Here is a 19144-nt window from a genome sequence, read left to right as displayed (position 1 = left end):
AGGAACAACAACAAAAAATGTTTTGTTTCCTTTCTTGGAGTTCATTTCTTAAATTATTATTTTTTATGTTCATACTGACATATATATTGAGCCTTTGTTATCTGTTCCTATGTATATCATCCTTTGGCCTCTCTGGATAAATGTCTAGAGACATGTAATTTGTTGTGTTTGAGTGTATTTTTTAAATCATTCAGTGTATTTACTTGTAGATTTATAGGCACATTTTAGTTAGCACAAATGAGGGAAAACATGAAACCTTTGTTTCCTTGGGTCTGGCTTACTTTGCTTATTATAATTTTTTTCCAGTCTTTCCATTTCCATACAAATGCTGATGGAGTATAGAATTATATTGAATTAATATATAATTAATTAATTATATTGAATTATATAAAATTAATCCACTGAGGAGCATTTGTGTTGTGTCTTGGCTATGGTGAATAATGTTGCAATGAACATGGTTGTGCTGGTCACTTTACTGTAGTGGTGTTTGTGTTCTATTGGATAATTGGCCAGGAATGGGATTACTGGGTCACAGGGAAGTGCTATTGAGGAACTGCCATACTGCTTTCCATAGTGGTTAAACAATTTGAATTCCCACCAACAGTATAATAGAGTTTCCAGCTTTTGTTATTGTCAGTTTTCATAATAATGGCCATTCTTACTGGGTTTGTTGCTGTTTTTGTTTTCTTTTCATTGTGTCCTGTTTGTTTGTTTGCTTGTCTTTGGGAAAGCAAAAGGGGGTCATAGAAAAGGATGAACAAATACAGCAGTGGTACTCACTAGATACTATCTACGAAATGAACTGTACACCTTATGGGTGGGGATAGGAGGGAAAAGCTGGGAGAGAGTAAGGGAAGGGGAGAAATGGTTTAAAAAATTGTATTCATTACCCATCTTATGTAACTATAACCCCTCTGTATATCACCTCTACAATAAAATAAAAATGTGTATATATATATATATATATATATATATATTTATTTATTTATTTATTTAAAGTAACTGAGTCAAGAAGGTGAAAATTCCAGGCAAATGGTTTTCCTGCCACTATTTCTGTTAACTGGAACTCATAAGAATGATAGAGGTCTATTGAAACAGAAGAATAAATACAATAAATACTATAAATAGGACCTGGCATATTGGAATCCTTTAAAATTTAAAAAATAAAAATGTGCAAATGAAAAAAACAGAAATAGGCAGAGGAGGCTGTAGTGGAACTTGCAGTGTGCTGAAAAATATCTTGGTTCGAGCACAGGTTAAATATACATTCATGTATGCTGTATAGAAGTATGTTTTTGGCACCTTAATGAAAAATTTGCTACAAAAACCAAATGTTTGTTAAAATAATTTCAATTTAAAGATTATTTTTAAGAATAAACATTTGCACTAAGGTACAGAAACATTTGAAGATGAGTAGAGAGTTAATATTTACACAAATTTGAGGCTTCACAATTTTGATGTCAGGCTGACTTAAAATTTTGTCTCAGTTCTACTAGATAATAGATAATGCTTATTTCATTTTCAACAGAAAAATTTCCATAAAAATTGTGACCATTTTATAGACATGTTTGGAAAAATTAAGTTAACTTCATTTTGTACATTGAAACGTATACGTTGGCCAAGATAAATAAGTAGTAGTTATCTAGATTATAATATGTGAATAAAGAGTAACATTGATATGAACCAAAAAATGAAATAGGATAGTGATAAAGTAACAGGCTGATGGATTACTCATAAATCTTCATAAACTGAAGTAGATGTGCTTAGGAATCAATACGTACTATTGTAGCATTTTAGATCAATGGGGATTGGATGAGATATCATAAATTGTTTGCAGGTTAAAAGGAAGACAGTGAAAAGGAGATAAAGTTTTGGTGTAGCATATACATCAAATGAAAGATGAAATTTCTTAAAGCCTTCACATGAACTAAAGATATTACAAACAACTCAATAACAATGAGCACTTGCTCATTAAAAAAATCACAAAAGAAATATATGTATGTATATGTATGTATGTAAATGTTTCTTCAAGTATATTTATGTGTATACATATACATAATACAAGCTGAATATTTAAAATCAAACATACTATCATTCAGAGAAGCTTGTGTCCATTTAACAAGCTACAGTTTTGATTGTCCAATGACTTAGGAAATATGTTAATCCTACCTTTTCTGTAAAATAGAGATTAATTACAAGAAATTGAACTCACATAGTCAAGAAAGCTGAATAAACAGCTTCAGGAAATAATTTTTTATTGTCTTGAAATAGATGAGCAAATGGGTTCCAATTCAATATGTCTACTTACGTGCACAATGTACCTTGAACAATGACATTCTTTCCATCATTTTTCTCTTTATCTATCCAAAACTCACTAATATCCTCAACTTTCCTTGTTCTGGTTTCACATATTTACGTTGATTATTATAATTGTATCAGCTCATCATTCCTCTCATCATTCATTTGCCCCCACCCATTTAACTTCCACAAGACATATTTTAAGCTTTCTGGTCTGGTATTCACCCTGTTGAACTGTCTGTAATTGTTCAAGGCTATTACATCGTGGAAATCATGCCTGCTTATATCAAAATGTAGGCAGTTTGATCATGTAAATATGTATATGTATATATACATATTGCTATTTATGTGCTTTAATATATGTTTATATTTTAGACAGGGCTTTCACATATAAGAAAAAACATCCCCACCAGGTCTCTCTGTGCCTGACTTAGTTCACTCAAAGCATTTCTTCCAGGTTGATCCATTTCTTTTCAAATGACAAACATTATTCTTCCTAACACATGAATAAGATTCCACGATACTCACTAACTGGACTGAGTTGAAACCTCAATATTTTTTTTAATTTGAATTGTTTTGGCCAATGGTATTGAGAATTTCTTCACGTATTTATTGATCATTGTTACCTCTTCTGGTAAGAGTGCATTTAGATATTTGCCTGTGACAAAATATTTGGAGGTTTATTTCTTTGAGCTCTTTTTATATTTCTGTTATTAGGTCCTTGCAAGACGAATAGCTGACAAAGATCTATTCTGTAAGCTGTCTTTTCAGTGTGAGGAAATGCTTTTGGTCATGCACACATTTAGATTCTGCCTAGAAGACAATTTGGAAATATTAATTAAAAGGCTTAAGCTTGTACATCCTTATTGATCTAGAAGTTACTCATATTGAAATATTTCAAAGAGAGGTTACCATGATCACACTCAAGGTTTAACTATAAAGAATGTAATTCCCTTCTTGTTCGTAAAATGAAACTTTTGCTATAATTGTACTTCAACTAATAATTGGAACTTGTTCCATTCATATAAGGAATATTTTTAATCAGCAATAATAATATTGAGGAATTATTTAAAGGTGGCATAGTTTTAAAATGCACTTTATCCATTAAGAATCCCATTACACTGCAACATAAATAATATTGTTGCATTTTTGAAGCATATGTATGTATGTGTTTATATATGTACATATTTATATATGTGTATATATGTGTGCATATATATGTACACATAGAGAGAGAAAGAGAGAGAAATTAGCCTTTGAGTCCACTAAAACATTAACAATACCTGCATCTGAGTGAAAAATTAGTCACAGTCATTATTTTCATTCTGTTCATCCATATATTCTCTAGGTTTTATAAGGTTAATATATTATTTTATTGTGAAATGCAACATAATATTTGGGTGCAATCTATGTAATGGTAACTGTGCCCATTTGATTCATGAGAAGTTAGTAGAAGTTAGTAATATGCTGAATATTTTCTGCAAGGATAAAGATGATCTTTGCAAATAAACCAATTTGACATGGGAAACAGTATTTACAGAGAAGAAGGAAATAGACACAATTTTGCTGACAACAGTGAATAATTAAATGTCTAAAGCTGCTATATCTCTTCCTTTTAGCTGTTACAATTGTTATAGGTGAAATTGCAGCCAAGGAACAGATATCATGTTAGATCTTCACATTCAGCCGTGCTAATTAACTCAGATTTAATTCTCTACCAGAAGGAAAACAGTTGAATTAGTAGATAGCATGGTCAGATATAGTTTTCAAGAAGTTTCTCTTATAGTACTTTATTTCATTTTATTTTATTTATATGGAAAAGATGATGATCAGGGGGATTGCAATTACATAAGTAAGGTAGTACCTTTGTATTTAATCATTGCTACCCCATCCCTCATTATCTCCCATTTATCCCTCCCTATTCCCCTTCCCCCAAGATGTAAGGTCCATATCCAACATCGTGTCAAGTGAATATCAATGTTACATTGCTTCATCCTTTGTCCTGCTGTTTCTGATTCCTTTTCCCTTCCACATACCAAATAATCTTATACAAGACACAAGGTACAGGAAACTAAGAGAAATGAAAAAGGGAAAAATAAAAAATAATCCACAAAAAACCCTATATGCATGACATAAGAACCTCTTGTTTCCATATATTGGAGTTCATGTTGATATGCTTCATTATATATGGTACTATGTACAAAGCAATTGGATTATTGAGATCTCCTGTTAAGAATATCATAGACATAAAAACATTCTAGTTCCTACAAATAAGGAAAATCATACAGCCTATTTTGTGGGGGTCTGGTTTACTTCACTTACTATAATTTTTTCCAAGTCTTTCCAGTCCTTTACAAATGTGGCAATGTCTTTCTTTTTCATGGACTCCATTGTGTATATATACCACATTTTCTTGATCCATTCATCAAATGAGGTACATCTGGGTTGGTACCATATCTTAGCTATTGTAAATAATACTGCAATGAACATGGTTCTGGTGGTAGTTTTAGTATGGCCTTATTTGTGGTCATTTGGGAAAATGCTCAGGAATGGGATTGTTGGGTCATAGGGGAGCTCTACGCTTAGTCTTTTGAGGAATCTTCATACTGCTTTCAAGAGTGGCTGGACAACTTTGCATTCCTACCAACAGTGTACTAGTGTTCCCCTTTGACCACATCCCTGCCAGTATCTGTTGTTGTTGGTTTTCTTAATAATGGCTATTCTATCTGGTGTAAGGTGGAATCTCAATGTTGTTTTTGATTTGCATTTATTCATGAACAGGGATGTTAAGCATTTCTTCATATGTCTCTTGGCCATTTGTATTTCCTCTTCAGAGAAGTCTTTCTTTAATTCTTTAGCTAGCTTTTTAATGGAGTGGTTGTTTCTTTGGGGGTTCATTTTATTTCATTTAATTTCTTGAGCTGTAGGTATACTTTAGATATGAGGCCCTTGTCTGTTGTATGGTTAATGATGATCTTCTCCTGGTCTGTGTGGTTTTCTGTATATCTTGCTAGCTATGTCCCTTTCTGTACAGAAGCTCTAGCAGCATTTTCTGATATGAGTGACATCATTGGCCAGCGAAATGAAGATCCGCCACTTAGGATAACATTACAATGGTTCTTGCACTCATGAGAACTTGCTATGAGGCAGTGACTATGGGAAGCCAGGGAGAAGTGAGTTTGAGATAAATTTAAGACTCAAGTTTCATTGGGCTCAGTGGTTATTAGGATGTAGGATGTGTAAGAGAGGCATCAACGAACTTCAAATATGTCATTTTGAATGATGATATATAGATGTTCAATGGGATTGTTTTATTCTATGTTGCCTGTATCCTTTCTATTGACTAGACACATATGGTAATACATATTATGTATACACACAATCTAAAATATAAAAATGTATGTTTAACGTGAAGGAAACCAAAACGAACATATTTTAATAAAGGGCAGGATAAATAAAAGGAAAAATGCCCATTAAGATACAAAACTAGCTGGGCACTGGTGACTCATACCTATAACCCTAGCTATTTAGGAGGCTGAGATCTAAGGATCACAATTCAAAGCCAGCCTGGGAAAAACATTCCGTGAGACTCTTATATCTGATTAGCCACCAGAAAACTGGAAGTGGAGCTGTGGCCAAAGCAGTAGTACACTAGCTTAGAGCAGACAGGGATAGCACCCAGGCCCTCAGTTCAAACCCCATGACCAGAAAAAAAAATTCCAAAACTACTAGGAAAGTGGAAAAGAAGCCAGCTTTATTTAGGTATTGTGTAAGGTCTTTTGGCAATGGTAACTCTGAGAGGCTGAATAATCAGTAGATCTACCTTATGACCCAGGAATCCCACTTTTGGCCATTTACCCAAAGGATCACAAACAAGCTCATACCAAAACTGCCAGTACAACCATGTTTATCATATTATTTACCATAGCTAAGATTTGGAACCCAGATGCCCCTCAATAGATAATGGATAAAGAAAATGTTATAGCTAAGATATGGAACAAACCCAGATGCCCCTCAGTAGATGAATGGATCAAGAAAATGTGGTATATATACACAATGGAATTCTATACCTCCATCAGAAAGAATGACATTGCCCCATTTGTTAGGAAATGGAAAGACTTGGAAAAAATTATATTAAGTGAAATAAGCCAGGCCCAAAGAAACATAGGTCCCATGGTTTCCCTTATCTGCAATATCTAGTATATGTCTGAGTCAGGCAGAAAAGGTCAGATAAGGTGATGTTAGGGAAATGAACCCTAAGATATGTATTCAAATGTTTTTTCTTTCTTGCGATTGTTTCTAACACATTTATAAGATTATTTCTTTGTTGCTTCACATGCCCTCCTCCCCAGGATAACCCCTGCTTTCACTGTATTTAATATCCGTATAATTTGTGGAGGGGAAGGGGAAAAACAAATCGTTTAAATAGGGATACAGGTGGACCCATTGCAACAATGAGATGTACAAGTCGCTATGTCGAAATCGAACTTTACAACTTTTGGTGGGGGGGAGGGGGGTTGGGGGGAGCAGGGAGGATCGGGTGGAAGGGTGGCGGGGAGGGAAGATGTAAAGGGATGGGAAGGGGAAACAAAGGAGTAGGCTACAATGCTTGATAAGAAATGTACTCATTATCTTGCCTATGAAATTGTAACCCCTCTGTACAGTATTTTCACAATAAAAAAGTATTAAAAAAATAAAAACAAAAAAACAAAAAAAAGAAAATGTGATACACACATGCGCACACGCACACACACACACACACACACACACACACACACACAATGGAATTCTGTGCCTCCATCAGAAAAAAAAATGACATTGTCTCTTTTGTTAGGAAGTGGAAAGACTTGGAAAAAATATTAAGTGAAGTAATCCAGGCCCAAACAAACATAGGTCCCATGGTTTCCCTTGTTTGCAGTGACTAGTACATGTCTAGGACAAGCAGAGAAGGTCAAAGGCTATGTACATATGACCATATGAGATAATGTTAACCAAAGTGTACCCCAAGACAGAGACACAAGAGGTTTTTGTTTTCCTTCTTGCCAGTGATTTTAATGTACTTATAATACACTATGCGATTCTTTTGTTTCTATTGTATGTTCTTCTCACATGATATAACCCCTGTTTTTACTGGATTTGATGCCGATGCTCTGTGTCTTGTGTATATATTTTTGTAATTTGCAGGACTCTTTAATGAGGATGCAGGCTGACCCATTGTTATGACGAGATGCACAGGACACTATATTGAAAACAAACATTACAATGTAGAGGTAGGGGCGGGAGGAGTTGGGGAGGTGGGGAGGGAAGTGATGGTAGGAAGAAAATAAAGGAGGAGGTAACAATGTTCGCTATGAAATGTACTCATTACCCTACTCATGTAACTGTAACCCCTCTGAACAACATTTTTACAATAAATTTTTTTTTTTTAAAAAGAAAGGGCAGAGAGTCATTGCTAAAGATTGTGGTCTTCAAGTGGAACCAATTTGTGTTTTTTTTTCTTTTTTTAAGATTCTATTTTTATCTTCTCTTCCTTTCTTGGTTCCACTTGTATCTAAAGTTCTTTTCATGATTGTTACTGCTTTCTAAGAGCACAATTATACCATTATATAAATGTTCACAGCAATCGTGACTTTCTTGTCCCTATCTGGAAGAAATAGATGCAAGCAGGAAGGTGCATTGGGTGGAGCAATGTGTAGAATTTTGTTTGTCATGAGAGCTTTCCTGGTGCCTATAGCACCCACTCTGTCACAGCTCTTTGGGAAGCATACAGAAAAGAGTTGCTGACATCATTTAGTCCTCCATGTGGGTGTGTATTTTTTTTATTGTGACAATACTGTACAGAGGGGTTACAATTACATGGGCAAGATAATGAGTACATTTCTTATCAAGCATTGTAGCCTCCTCCTTTGTTTGTGGGTGTGTACTTTATGGAGCTTCGGTACCTATATAGATTGACAGATAGGTTGATGAACAGACAGATAAATGAATAGATGGGTAAGTGAATTTGTTCAGCAAATGTCTAGTATGTGACCACTCGTAAAAACAATCAAGTTCTGTTTGTGGGATGTGAGTGTGTGTGTGTGTGTGTGTGTGTGTGTGTGTGTGTGTGTGTGTGTGTGTGTGTGTGTGTGTGTGTGTATACTAGGGTTTGCACTCAGGACCAGGGCACTCTCCTTTAGCTTTTCCGTTCAATGCTAGTTCTCTGTTTCCCGAGTCACAGCTCTATTTTTTTTTTTGGAGATGAATTGGAGATAAGAGTCTCATGGACTTCCCTGCCCACACTGGCTTTGACTTGCAATTCTCAAATCTCAGCCTGTGTGTAATTAGGATTATAGCCTGGTCTCACTGGTGCACAGCCTAAAAAATATCCTAACATGATGGAGTGAACCCTATATGAATTAGGATTGGCTCCTACCAATGTGACCCCCAAGCAAGTTGTAGAACCTACCGAGGGTCCTGCTTTTATATGGAAAATTGGTCTGTGTACTGAGATAATGAAGGTAGGTCTGTGGAATCAATATAGGTTTCTTTATGAAGTGAATAAGAGTGGGAGGCTGCTTGCCTTGTCTGCAGTCTTAGAGTTGTAGGTTGCACAAAAGCTGTCAAGGGTATTCATCAGATAATGGGAAAGGACTTAGGGTCAGATGTTTCTAATTCATGCCTTTGCCAAATGACTGGCAAGTGAGAGCACAGACTATGGATTCATCTTGCTTTACTTTACTTTCCTCTCTACCTTATTGAAGTACAATTGTCAAATAAAAAATTGTATAAACTTAAAGTGTTCAAGGCAATGTTTATATCTGTACATAGATAGATGGTTGATAGAGATATGAATATAGATGTAGATATTGATAATAGATTTAGAAAAAGTAATTACCAAAATAAAATGGAGCTAAGTAACATATATGTTTGTTGTACTCAGACTCGAGACCCCGGAAGACCACCAGAGACCAAGATCAATGTAAGTGACAAAAGAGTCTTTTATTGCAAGCTTGAGTTTGGTCCTCCGCGCACTCGGTAACCGGTGATGCTAAGAGGCCCCGAGCATAGAATCAGCACAGTTTTTATAGTATTGAACAAACAACTTTAAGGAACTTTTACATGAAAAATCACATGATTGGTTAACATTTAAAACAAGCTAAGCTGGGCAAACATGATTGGTTAACACTGTTATTGACAAGAATTGTCTGACTTCTGGGTCAGCTACTTAGTGCCTGACTCATGCATCTGGAGGAAATTCCTGTGATTTTTACAAGGATTGTTCATGTCCCTAGTTGCCCAAGAATTGTTTCTCTTTGTGTTACTCCTGGGTTGGGCTCATGGTCAATTCCATGACTCATACATCCACATGATGGTTACTGGCTTAAAGATGGAATCACTCAGGCATCAGGTTCTTCACATTACCAAACGTAATTTAACTTATGTGCAAACATGTATGCATGTGACAAGAATTCTTTGAATCTTTTAGCAGGTTTCAAGTATAAAATTTATTATAATCAAGTACAGTTACAGTGCTATAAATTAGCTCTCCCTAACAAATTCACCTTAGAGCTGCAAGTTGGTACCCTTTGACACTTTGACTGAAACTTCCTCATTTCCTCACCTTCAGTTCCTGGCAATCATGTTAAAATCTGTTTCTGTGAGCAATTATTTTTTGCATTTCACATGTAGGTGAGCCTATGCAGTTATGTGCCTTGTTTACACCCCTTAGAAAATGTCTTCAGGTATCATCCATGTTCTCATTTTTTCTTTCAAAAAGCTTAATAATATTCACATAGATAACATTCATATATACTCATATATATAATTCATATAATATTCATATAAGTGTATGTGTGTTCATATTTATAAAGATAAATAGCTCTGATCATATATTGATCTATAAATATAAGTATTTGTCTATAAAACATACATTAGACATTTAAACATTGATGGACTATTCATTTGTTACCATATCATATGTAATTTGAATAATGCTGCGACACACATGGAAGCAAAATATTTCTTTAAGCTAGCAATTTCAGTTCATTTTGATATATCCTTTTTTTTTTTTTTTTTTTTGGTTGGTCATGGGGCTTGAACTCTGGCCTGGGCGCTGTCCCTCAGCTCTTCAGCTCAAGGCGAGTGCTCTACCACTTGAGATACAATGCCACTTCCGGTTTTCTGGTGGTTTATTGGAGATAGGAGTCTCACAGTCTTTCCTGCCCGGGCTGGCTTTGAACCACGATCCTCAGATCTCAGCCTCCTGAGTAGCTAGGATTACAGGCATGAGCCACCAGCGCCCGGCTTGATATATCTTTTTTTTTTTTTTTTAATGGAGTTGGACACTTATCTTCAGTTAACCACCAAAACACCAGAAGTGGTGCTATGGCTCAAAGTGGTAGTGTGCTAGCCTTGATTGAAGAAGCTCAGGGACAGTGCCCAGTCCACGAGTCAAGCCCCATGACTGACAAATATTCATACATACATACATACATAAAACCACTGAAATTAATAATGACATGTTCTGGGCAAAGGAAGCAATGGAACTTTGAATAAAATGATTTGATTTAAAAATTTTTTTTAGAAGAAAATACACCCTAAACCAGATCTCATGTTACACATGCATAGTCCACGATACTTGGGAGGCAGAGGCACAATAATGATTCAAGGCCAGCCCAGGTAAGAAATTAGTAAGATCCTGTATCAAACACAAAAATCAAACAATCAGATAAAACAAGACTAGGAGTATAGCTCCAGTGTTTTAGTGTTTACATAGTATAGGTGAAACCCTGGGTTCAAATCTTAACACCATCCAAAAAAGAAGAAACCCTATCTTCAAATTTAAATGGGGTTATAAAAGACTTTGAATAGCCAAAACATTTTTCAATAAAATAATAAAATTTCAGATATCTCTCTGCTACTTGGTTTAAGAAAATGTTATGAAACTATAACAGTCTATATGTCGAGGTGCTATCTTAGAACAGGCAAATGCCCCTATGAAATACAGTAAAAACAAACCCATGTATGTAAAGTCAACTAACCTTCTAATGATTTAAATATAAAACATCAACGTGTAAAAGTCCTAGTAGAAATAATCAAGGAGAATTAATTGGTATTGTTCTTGTCAATAGTATGCTCATGATCCCCAAAAGCACAGGATTATAAACAATGGGGCCGAATGAAAACTTAATTGTTTCTCCAATTCCGCCCTGTAATGTTTTCAGGGTGTCTGCTTTGACTCCGAGGTCTTTGATCCATTTAGAGTTGACTCTGGGACAGGGTATATAAGGATTTAGCTTTAGTTTTCTAGAGGTGTTTAACCAATTTTGCCAGCACCATTTACTGAAGAGTCTGTCTTTCTTCCATTCTAATTTTTTTAGCTACCTTATCAAAGATTAGATGGCTATAGGTCTGTGGGTTCATTTCTGGGTTTTCAATTCTATTCCATTAGTCCTGAGGTCTCTTCTTGTTCTAGTACCAAGCTGTTTTGATTATTATGGCTTTGTAGTAGAGTTTGAAATTTGGTATTGATATTCCTCCAGCACTGTTCTTTCTGTTAAGGATTGTTTTTGCTATTCAGGGTCTTCTATTGTTCCATATGAATTCTTGGATTGTCTCTTCTATTTCCTTGATGAATGAAGTTGTTGCTATAAAACAAAGGAAATTAAATTAAATTAAATTGCAATATATAGAATTGGAGAAAATATTTGCAACATATAAACAATGTAAAATGTTTATGTAAAAGTTCTTGTCCCATTAGTCATTTGATTGAAGTCATTTTTAACTACTTCCTTTCTCTACAAATTGGAGAATACACACACTACCATTTTTAGTGTATGTGCTCTATTCTAGACACAATCCTCTATAGTTATAAAATCTGTGAAATTGTGTGTGAGAGAGCCAAATTCCCCCTCTCATTTGCTATGTAGAAAATCAAGCTAGCTGATTACAGGACTAAGCTTCTAGCTACCATGTTATACTACTTGTATCAATACATTACAAAGATGAGCTAGTGTTGTGATCATTGTTTAAGCTAAGAAGCATCATGATAATGGTAACTATTATTTCCTATGACTATGTAAAGGAGTAAGCCAAAAGTTTATATACCTTGTCCCATTACATTCTTACATATTTCTTGTTCAGAGGTTGTTACCACTGTTATTTTATTTTTTGGGGTCCGGTCGTGGGGCCTGAACTCTGGGCCTGGGTGCTGTCCTTCAGCTCTTCAGCTCAAGGCTAGCGCTCTACCACTTGAGCCACAGTGCCACTTCCGGCTCTTTTTATCTTTTTGCTTATGTGGTGCTGAGGAATCGAACCCAGGGGCTTAGGCATGCAAGGCAAGTGCTCTACCACGGAGCCACCTTCCCAGCCCACCACTGTTATTTTATAAGCAAAGAAATGGAGACATTAAATAAGGTGTCAAGTGTCCTACTGTTAATAAGTAGACAAGCCAGAAGTTAGATCTGCTTCACTCTGAGACCCTTGCTGCTTACTCCCTGTCACAACTGCTGTCTATGAGATTAAGACCAGGAACTGACTGGCTCATCATTCAGCATTGCAGGATGGAGAACTGTTAGAAGAATAATGTGGGTTTACAATCAGTGTATCTTATACTTAAATCTTGGCTTATGTGTGGATGAAGACTATGGGTTTTGAACTGAATTGTGTCACTCCTTCATGCTAAATTCAGAATATGACTATTTTTTAAATATATGACCATTAAAGAGTAGGTTAAAATGAGATCCTATGGATGGACTTTAATCAAGTAAGCTTTGTCTCTTTATAAAGGGAGATAGGGACCCTCACACAAGTGCTAAGAAAAAGACCATGTAAGGAACATGGAGAAAGAAAGAAAGTACTCAGATGGAAACTAACCTTCCTTTTGCCATCCAGTGTGTGTACTTGTAGGTTTATAGGCACTTTATCATAATAAGAAATGAGAGAAACTGCACCTTATTTCTTTGGATCTGGTTTACTCTCCTTAATAATTTTATTCCAAGCCTTTCCCTTTTCCTTATGGATGGTGCAATCATCATTTCTTCTGATGAAGAGTAGAATTCCATTATACACACACACAGACACACAGACACACAGACACACAGACACACACACACACACACACACACACACACACACCAGATTTTCTTCATCCATTCATCTGCTGAGGGGCATCTGGGTTGATTCCATATCTTGGCTATGGTAAACAAGTCTGTACTTGGACTGACAGGATGCTAGAAATTCATTCAATGGGACCAAAGGAAGATATTCTTAGGAGAGTATCACAAAGGTTCAATAGCTATGGGCCTATGACCATATAAAATAATGCAGCAAAATGAACTCCAATAAATGAAAATAAGAGGTTTTATGTTATTTTGCTCCTTTTTTTCTTCTTTTTCGCTGTTTTTGATTTCTGTACCTTTTGTCTTGTATGTAAGTTTGTCTGCTTTGGGAAGGACAAGGGAGAGCAGAGATTGTAGGACAAAGGGTGAAAATGCAGCAGTGATACTGTCTTCTTTTAAAATTATATTTTATTTAAAATTATATTATATATTTATAAATTATATTTGAAATATAATTATAAATTATATTTGTTGTAAAGGTGCTGTAGATAGGGGTTACAGTTACCTATATAAGATAATGAGTACATTTCTTGTCAAACATTGTTCCCCACTCTTTTGTTACCCAATCCTTTATTTTTCTGCCACTATCCCTCCCTCTCTCCACTTCTTCCCCACCAGAAGTTGTAAAGTTCATTTCCAACATAGTAATGCAACAATGATACTCACATAGACACTATGTTGAAATGAACTATACAACTTGCGTAGGAGCACAGTCAGGAGGGAAAAACTGGTAGAAAACAAGGGAAGAGGTGACACTGTTCAAAAACAAATGTACTTATTATCTGACTATGTAACTGTAAGTCCTCTGTATATCACCTTTTCAATAACAATAATTAATCTTACCAACACCTTGATTTCAGATTTTACTCTCCAAATGATGAAAAAATAAGTGTATAATGTTTAAATGACACCCTTAGCAAACTAATACCCTTTTGAACTCTGAAATGAAGTTTGTTGTATAAAGAAGGGTAATTACTCCTAACTGGGGATAATTGCTATGAGACTTTGATTTAATTTCTGTGAGGCAAGTTCTCTGTCAGTGATACTTCAAGACTTCAGTGATGGGAAGGATGGGAGCAGAAGGGTGCCAACTTGGGAAACTGTTCTTGACTCATCTGTAAGGCTATCAAAAAATACATTCAGATGTTAATATTCAACCTAAGAAAAAAGAGAACTTTGGCTTGAAAATGAACTTTGACTTCACCATTGATCACGTATCAGATCTTAGTTGTTGTTCAGCATCTCACTCAATATACCTTTGTGAAATTAACTCACTGGACTGGTAAGAAGAAGAATAGCTAACACTCACAGAACTCTTATTAACTGGTATAGTGTATGCTGGGAATTATCTTTAATACTTTATCTGAACTAGTTCATGTAATATGCATAATAGTCTTGATGATTATGTTCTTGTTTTGTCCATTTTTATAAAGTAAGGAATGCATGGTGTAGACTAGGAAAGTCCTTTGCTCAGGGTGACAAAATCAGTAAATGATGACTTCATTCAAACTTAGTCACAGAACAAGAAATGAGAAGAGAAAGGATATTACGAACTCATTAAACACTGTATTATCTGATTTCATTATTCTTCCCCGGGCTTTACCATTCATCCTAAATATCATCTGTTAGAAGAACTATCTCATCAAACTGATACAGAAGAGTTCAAGATTGTAAGCATATAAAAATAATCTTATCAGGCAGATATTGTAAGAGCTGAAAGATCATCTCTCAGGAGTTGGCCAAAAGCCAATCCTGAAGACAAGGTTTTCTTAGAAATGTGCATGTCTTACGCAAATCAGGGCCCCTGAGTTAACTCTTTCTGCACAATGGTCAATTATAAAATATTGAACTCATTTATTAGGTAGCATTTCTTAGTAAAATGGTGGTGATAAGAAAATAAGAAGAAAAGTGAGAAGAAGAGGTCTGTATTTCATCTGGAAGACTACTATACTACATTTGAAAACTTCTTAAATGGGGGAGATCATTTCTACTTTTCTTTCTCTTTGAGAGCAAAAACTGAAGGCGATACAAAGCACATAGTAGGTGCTATGCTAATGAAAGAATGCCTGATGCTTCATAACATAGGCTTGGTATTTGGAAGCTTGTGAGTTCTGCTCTTCCACCATTTTAAGACTACAAATCATTGCTGTGACTCAGCTTTCTTTTCTGGAAAATGAAGATGCCATCTAATTAGGGAGTTAGAAATAGGGACCTCGGTTTCAAAGACACAAATGATATAATTTTTTTTTCATGAGGTACAGTAAGAAGCCAATTCATCCTACATAGAAAGTTATAAATGAGGACATGAACAGGCTAATGCTTTGTTGGCTTTATCTCCATAACAGTTCACTACATGAGGATAAATTCAGAAGTGAGCTCTGGGTCTTCCTAGGATGAATTGGGTTCATACTGCACATCATGAAAAACAAAAACCCAAAACAAACAATTAGAGCAATTGTATCTTTGAAAACGAGGTCCATATTTCTAACTCCCCAATTAATGACATCTTCATTTTACAGAAGAGGAGGCTGAGTCAAAGCAATTATTTGTAGTCTTGAGACAGTGGAAGAGCAGAACTCACAAGCCTCTAAATACCAAGCCTATGTTATGGAAGCCATCATGCCTTCTAGCATAGCACCTACTATGTGTTTTGTATTGCCTCTGATTTTTTACCTCAAAGAGAAAGGAAAGTAGAAATGTTCTCCCCTATTTCAGAAGTTTTCAAATATATTCAAGTATAGTTGTCTTCCAGATGAAATACAGACCTCTTCTCATTACCATTTTTCTAACACAACAGGATTCCAAGTGTTTTACACTCAGTGTGGCATTTCTATTCACTGTGAGGTAGTGGGGGTTCTAGAAAATGGGATGAAGACAACACCTATATGTATTATTATGGATAAAGAACATTTAATTGCCAATATAAGACTCTGGAATTCAGCTTCATTTTAAATTTTTATTATCTTTAAATACTTGTACAAAGGAAATGTCATTCAACAAGGCAGTTTATGAATACAATGCATGTTGATCTCTCACTTTGACATGGTTCTAGGCAATGTTGGTGAGGTTATCTTCTTCATCTTTAAGCCTATTTATCTATTTAAGCCTATTTAAGCCTGATAACAACAACCAGAATAATATATCTGATTTCCAAAAAATCATATAGCTTCAGTAAAAAGTGAGCTTTATTATTTTTTGTTACTGTAGCACAACTTGGTCTACCCTGATTAATGGGTCTATCATATTAATTTTAATATTTTAGTTTTGCTTCCAGGTAACTCACTTATTTGATTATATACTCCATGGTCTTGTGTGTCCTTAGCCATGACTTTCTTTCCCTTGGTGTGTTGAGTTCTACCTTTCCGTCATATACAACCCCTTTCTACAGTCTTGCTTACATTGAGGTTTCTCCCTAGGGTACATGTAATTGAGTTTCAGGGTATAGTCATTCTGCCCACCTTTCATTCTGTTTCAAATAAGAATGAGAATGTGGAAATAATTCTACATCTGGCTTATAAAATACAGGAGCTATGCTTGGTGTCTAAAGAATTAGATATAGCATGGGTTAGTATAGCCAGGTCATACATTTCAGACCTTATTTTTTTGTGACAAAGTTGTGTCCTTTCATGACACACAGGGAAAATATACACATAACAAGAATGAGAAAAGCCAGTTTGTCCCTAAAGTGCCTTGAAAATTTACTCTACTGGCTTGAAATGGGTCAGTAACAATAACAACAACAACTACCAAAATGAAATTTAGGTCAGAGACTTTTTCTGGAAAATAGAGAGTACATATCATTTGAGCCATTCTCTTCCTTCTATTCCTATGATGCTGCTTCAGATTTATTGCTCAAGGTGCTGGATACCAGCTAGAGGAAGTGGAATCACTGCTACATGGCCATGCACCCTTTTCTCAAGAGAAACAGGAAGTTGTGGAGAAACCATGACACACTCTTACCTGAGAGGAACATTTGCTTCCATTTTAATTCTACACTTGTAGCTGAAATCCCCAGGCTATGTTCATAACTTATTAAATAAGGTTTGCCTCAATTGTAAGTCTATTAATAATAGACTACATTTTGTTGAAGATCAAGTCAGTATCTAGTATGGTATGTGGCCCAGAGTGATGAATGACCACATCTGCGTTGGATGAGTTATTTCTTTTACCTCTATTTTCCCTTTTTCTTTCTACTTTTCTACTGTTCCTGCCTCTGTCTCATATATGTATATGCACACACAGACAGACACATACACAGAAATACAGACACACATACACACACACATTTCTAGTCATTGGCTTTAGTCTTTATTAGATTTTATAGTTTCCATCCTATGGCCATCTCCATTGCAGTTGCATTAACCTCTACACAGAAAATTCCAGTAAATATTTGAGGAATTAATGATATAACCAGCTCATATGCAAGGAGGATGTTGGAATTGAGAAAAGGTCACTCACATAATTAATTAAACAATGAGTGTTGACTATGTGACTGCTCTGTGCTAATTAACAAGCAGAGGATATTAATAAGGCGAAGCTCAGCTATTCTCATTTTGATGAACAATACAGGTCTTCCTACAAAGACTCTCAGATGCAATCCAAGGGTAGAAAATATAAGAACAAACAATAATTGGAATCTTAATTTATTCTTGGTTTGCCTACTGGTTAATGACATATTAGAATGCCATTAGGGTAAGAGCATTCCAAACCAGGAAACAAAAGTGGGAAAGAATATTCTAGTGAACCTGGTATTTATATATTCATTTTTACATTTGCTCTTTCTGATAACCCCTGAGCAGGTACAGAGGAAAGACATCATTTGTCACCATGAAAATCTTCAGGAGAGGCAATATTGAACTTCAGCTTCCTGCATCTTCAATATGGTTTGCTACATTCCTGAAATCACAGAACATGTCTCTGGACTTGTAGGGGCCCTCATACACCTATCAAGGATTTCTAAAGGTGGTGCACTCTATTCTACCAGCTCTGTCATATTAGCAAAATCAACTTTACTTCATTTCATCTTCTAATTTAAAGTTAAATGGTCATTTATTTAAGTTAGGGTTATACTATCATTTATTCATTTTCCTTTGAAATGATAGTATAATTAATGAGGAGACACATAGTATAAGCTCTAGCATGGCTTTCAATTAGTGCTCATTGAATGTAAACTTTAGTGTCTTCAGTAACTAAATGGAAATAACAAACATGAGCCTTTCCTTCTGTGTAGGGCTCATGTGGTGTGATGAGGTGGTGTGTGCATGGGAAAGTCATTTCGTGGGCAACTGTAAAGGGATTCTAGCACAGAGATGAAGGCACAGGATCCTGAGCCAGACTGTGTGAGTTTGTGAATGTCTTTTCCCACTTGTCAGCTGGGAAAACTTCAACAAGTTCATTCACTTCTCAGCTCCTTGTTTTGTTTGTGGCTTCTCTTTTCATTTGAGAAATTTTATAATCATAAAGTTAGAGCCTTAGTGGAAAACACTCAGCACAGTGAACTAAATAAGCAAAGAAGAGTATTAAGTCTTGTAATTCCTGCTATAAACTACATAACTTTATTAATATAGATTATTTGGTATTCCGTATAACAATTATTATGATAATGTCCAGGAGCCCTTTTGGTTATTCGAAACTCTCTTCCCATTCTGCTGTCAATAATGAAAGGAACTGGCCCGAGTTCCCTTGGGTATAGTCACCAGCCCTCACGATCCTTGCTTAAGAATCAAGGCTGGAGAATCATCTAA

Source organism: Dipodomys merriami, unplaced genomic scaffold, assembly GCF_024711535.1.
Source record: "Dipodomys merriami isolate MVZ:Mamm:240054 unplaced genomic scaffold, mDipMer1.0.p SCAF_11, whole genome shotgun sequence".
In the NCBI taxonomy this organism is placed as follows: Eukaryota; Metazoa; Chordata; class Mammalia; order Rodentia; family Heteromyidae; genus Dipodomys; species Dipodomys merriami.
The sequence above is the reverse complement of the archived record's forward strand: the minus strand, read 5'-3'. Positions refer to the sequence as shown.